Raw genomic sequence first — 5,481 nt, 5'->3', positions numbered from 1 at the left:
TTTACCTCCTAATCTATCGGGTGTTCATCCAGTATTTCATTTGTCCATGTTGAAGATATATCATGGTGACAAGGATTATATCATTAAGTGGGACTCAATTGTGTTAGAAAAAGACCTCCAATATGAGGAGGAACCAATTGCAATTCTTGATCGTGTTGTGCGTAAGTTGAGGACCAAGGAGATTAAGTCCGTGAAAGTTCAATGGAAGTATTGTCCAATTGAGGAAGCTACTTGGGAGACCGAGGGACATGCGAGAGAAGTATCCCCAATTGTTCGGCAATTCAGGTACTACTTCATTCCTTCCTTAGCCTATTTTTCCTAAGTTTCACTTGGGGACAAGTGACGGGTAAATTGGAATATATTGTAACGACCGGGTTCCGTCGTTATAGAAAAACCAATGGGATAAAACTTTGGGTCGGAATTTGTTTTCATAGTAACTTGAAATTTCCCAACCTAGTCCAAATTCGGATGAAATCGGAGTCATTAAGGTGTACGGAAATTTGGTAACAATCGGATGATTTTTTTATGATTATGATTAAATTGGTGGATAGATAACTCGTAAAGGAATCCGTACGACTTCACAAAATTGAATTTGGGCGAGTAGAACTCACAGAATCGATCTTAGCATGAACAGTATTTTTTGAGCGTCGTTAGTTAGAGGTGTGTTATCAAATGAGGGTCTTGGATTTATTAAAATAGCTCATTGGTTCGTGCAAGTCACCTTGGCGGGGGTTTTTGCCGCTCTGGCGGGGCTGCTACAGCGGGGTGAGGGATGTTGTGGTGGGTTCGACGGGACTTAAAGTCATAAAGAAACCCCTAAATGACCTTATTTTTCACTTTTCAATTTTTAGTGCCAAGGAACGAACCCCGGGCGACTCCTAACTATTTTCCACTATTCTTGAGGCTAAAGGTACACTTTTCACTCCCCGAATTCATTTTTCGAGCCGTAGAACGTAATAGAATGGGTACTTAATGATAGGAGAGGGTTTTGATATAGATTTTATGGTGGAAACAGTCCTATTTTGGATACTTGGGTTCATGGGTATGAAATAGGGCTCATAGAATTGTTAGCAATTCGGCTAATTAGTGATTGTTTATTGATTCCCGTATTATATTGATTATTTGTAGACCAAATACATGCAGAACGAATCCGGAAAGGGAAGGATCAAGTTTCATAGGGTTTCAAGCTTGTTTCGAGGTAGGTGATGGTTGTGATTCTGCGATTGTATCATGTATGTTTGTTCTTACTTCATTATGGTACTGGCATGTATTTGAATGTTGCATTGTTGATCACAGTTGATGTAAATGAGATAGAAGAATGATGAATGCCATGAATCATGACTTAAATGTATTGTCTTGAGAATATACTTGTGATTGTGTTGTGATAGATGGATCGGTTGCCACATTTCGGCATAACTATGGGATCGATTGCCACGTTTCGGCATAATTATTTGATCGGGTACCACGTTCCGGTATGCTAACCGTTTGGGTTTGGGGTTCCATGAGAGGACCAATGATCTGATATAATTGTGTATCTTGAGAAATGTAAAGTTGTTCGTTGTTAGTAAATGTTGATAATATTGTATATGTTCGATATATGCATGTGATTATATTGTTGTGATGACTTATGTATGTTGCACTTAATGGGATAGTCGCGTTATCATACCAGTACAATATGGTTGTGTACTGAAACTGCACTTGCTCTTATTTTTGTTGAGTACAGGGCATCTTCAAGCGGCTATTGACAGACCTCACTTAGAAGATCAGTGATCGTTCGAATTCACGGGTGAGCCAATTCTTCCAGGCTGCCATGGCTTCTCTTTCGTCTATGTCCACCATTTTCGGACTTAGACTATGTTCTAGTTAGTTCATTAGATTGGGGTTGCATCCCTTCTTGTTTTAACTTGTTGAGCTTTAGATGTTTTGGTACATTGACTTTCAGGTTCTAGGTCGCATTCTTTAGTTCGTTGTTAGACTTTTGTTGGAGTTTATGGGAACTCCCTATTTCATTCCTAAGTACTTACCTGTTTTCATATACTTAAATACCCTAGTTTTTAGATTAGTTGCTTCGTTTGGATTATAGTAGTGGTTCTCCTACCGAAGGGTTCGTGTGGGCGTCAATCACGATTGTCTAGGTTGTGACAATGGATTAAGTGTACTGATGTGACACATCACTTTCTGAGGGATAATGTTGAGAAAGGAAATATCAGCATGTAATTCTATAAGACCGAAGATCAAATTGATGTTATCTTCACAAAAGCTCAAACTAGGGACCTGGTCGAGATAAATAAATTGAAGTTGGGGATGCTGAAACATGACTGAATGGATCCTGCCTGAAGCAATCAACCCTCTCATGGCTACGAAAAAAGAAGCAGGTATCCTTGTTTTTCAGTTGTGTATGTTTTGGCAAATTCAGTCTTATACCTTCACACATGGCGAAAGTGTTGAAGGAAAAGAGAGGTCAGGAGATCTAGGCAATTACATTCAAACTATAGAGAGAAACCTGGTCCGTTCTCGAAGGTTAGCACTCTTAACATTGCATTTTGAATTATGCAGGAAAATTGTTGCAATTGCCACGTGTGTGTCATCCAATTCAACCATTGTACCATCATTTGAATACCAAATGACACTTCCTTTCATGGACCTGATGCACCCTTTCACTTCCTTTTATACTCCCCATTTCTTTCGATCTCCAAAGAAAATTCAAATTCCATTCCAAAATCATAAATTTTCAAAACCCTCTTTTCTCCTCTATCAATAATACTACAAACTGTATAAACTCTTTGTTCCTGCTGAAGAATTTTCTGATGAAGAAATTCATGAGTTTGAAGAGGGACCAGCTTCAATAAGGAAAAAAAAGAAGGTGGAAAAGATGATGTCCAGGAAGGAAATGGTTGATATTCTGAGAACACAAAGTATTTTGAATGGGAGGGTATCTGACCTTCAAATGAAAAAAATTAGGGATGAGGAGTTGATTTCACGTATCATGACACTACTTCCAGTTCAAGTGCCAACGATCGCGTGTAGTAATATAACCCAACCGAATGGGTTGGTATCGATCCCACAGGGAGCAGTTTGTAATTGAAAATCAATAGAAAAGCAAAAATATGTTCAAGTTAATTATAGCTATAGATATTAACGAGTAAAAACATGATAAATCAAAGGGTGACACAAGTATCGATTATCGAAGGGAGTTTTGTAAGCAATTATCAACTAAAGTAGCAAGAATATAAAGATGCAAATTAGGGAGATGGGATTCTTGGGATGTGATAGGAATATGGGCTAAAATAAACAACCGGTTAAATGCTTTTGATAGTAAATCGTTGAACATTTGTAACTAAGCTAGACTTTAATGGGGTAAATTTTCTCTCAAACAATTTACCCCGAATCAAATGGGTTTCTCTCGAACACCGATTTGCAGTATTTAAGCACAGCCTTCGCCTTAGCCCATTCACTCGCTCGAGCTGAATGTGTGGGAGAAGGTCTAGGATTCACTCTCTCGAGCTGAACCCACAACGACCCAATAACCACAGGCTATCGATTTAGTAGTTTTGGTTTTAAAGCCTCTCTCTCGAGCAAGCCAAAAACATGAAGATGAAATCATATTTGCAAATGCAATCCCATTAAGTTCAAACACAACTACTAAATGAAATCACATTTAAACAGCAAATAGACTATCAATGAGCAATACCAATAGTAAATTTAATCCATATTCACATAATCACACCCCAAGAATTGGGGTTTTAGCTAGACATGATAGAGAGATAGAAATCGATACCAAAAAGTTTTTGCATCAAATGGGTACAATAGAAAATATCTTTAAACACGTCAAGGATGATGATTCTTCAAGACCCACTTCCAATTTCTTGGAATTGTAAACATTCAAATCTTCAAAGCTCAAGAACAATGTCTCCAAAACCTCTAAGAACTCAAACTTAAATATTCTAAAAATCAGTAATAATTCGCTACATCTTGATAATAATTCAATACTAAGCTACATATTTAAATGGGTATTTATAGTTTTCAAAAATTTGTGTTGTGAAGGACCACTCAGCGCATTTAGTCGGGATCGCCGATGCACTCGGCGATCCGCCCTTTGGTCTGGTTCATCGCCTTTCAGCTTTTGCCTTCAGAATCTTCGTGTTTTGAATCATTGGGAGATATGGTGTTGCTTCGCGGAACTATTCGGCGACACGCTGACTGCTCCCTTTCATCGCCAACTTGATCTTTTCATTCAGGGCTCAGCACACTGGAACATTAGGTAAGATTAAGGCCGTTCGGCGGCTCGTTTAATGCATTAGGAAATCCTCAGGCCTTCATTTCTTCGTTCTTTCAACAGCCTTGATCCTCTTTTGCTTCATAGCATCCATTCTTTGTTTCTCAATTCAAATGCCTGAAACTTAAAGATTTACATCAACTATTGAGACAAAATATGCATTTGAGGACACTAAATCTATCAAAATAAAGCCCTAAATGAGTCCAAATTGTGGATTCATCAACACCCCCAACTTAAACTTTTGTTTGTCATCAAGTAAAACTCAAGTGCAGTAGTTCCAAAGGGTGCCACAAACAGTGTTACACAAGACTCAATCATGAATGCACACACAAGACTCAACTTACTCATGCAAGGATCATTGTGTACTCAAAGACTCAAGTTATGACACACCATTATCAAAGAATCTCAAGCTCACTATACTTGCTACAAATGCAAGTTCGAGCTCAACAAAGGTATTCAAATGCTTTCACAGAAAGAATGATTCCATATTCACACACAATGGTTCAATCATTTAAAGCTCTAGAATCAAGATCAACACTCACACTCACAAAGATAAACACAATGCATGATTTCACCCATAAGTTTGCCCTTATTTTCCAATCGACTTTTGCTTCAGCTCATTCAAGATAAAAAAAAAAAAAAAGGTCTTTTCAAGGCTTGTAGTGGTGCTAAGTGTAATGGTATGATCATTTAGGGTTATAAGCTGAAAATCCTCATGAAATATGATGTGAACAACACCTTATTTCCTTCTCTTTATCAATTTCATTCAAGCTCAAAAGTCACCTCTTATTCATCTTCCATGAGTCATTGGGAACCCCATTTTCTTTGTATTTCCACAACTTTATTTCACAACGTTCTTTCTTTTTATTTTTCAATCTTTTCCTTTTTTTTATATGGAGGGGTTCCATTTTTCTCAAAACATGGGCATAAAGGACTCTCTTTGCATTTACTTGATTTGCCTTCTCTTTTCACCACACCCCCAATTTAGGCTTTTCGCCTAAGTTGGCTATTCAAACAAACCACAGATCATGATGATTATGAGTAAGCCTTCTCTTTTCACCACACCCCCAATTTAGTTTCTTCCAAGAAAAGGTTTAGGCTCAAAGTGTGCTCAAAAGAGGTTCACACACTCACAAGGTAAGCCACAAAATAGGTTCACACACTCACAAGGTAAGCCACAAAAGAGGTATAATTTAAAATTGGTT

Source organism: Solanum tuberosum, unplaced genomic scaffold (genome assembly GCF_000226075.1).
Source record: "Solanum tuberosum cultivar DM 1-3 516 R44 unplaced genomic scaffold, SolTub_3.0 scf00046, whole genome shotgun sequence".
Taxonomy (NCBI): domain Eukaryota; kingdom Viridiplantae; phylum Streptophyta; class Magnoliopsida; order Solanales; family Solanaceae; genus Solanum; species Solanum tuberosum.
Note: the sequence above shows the minus strand (reverse complement) of the source record.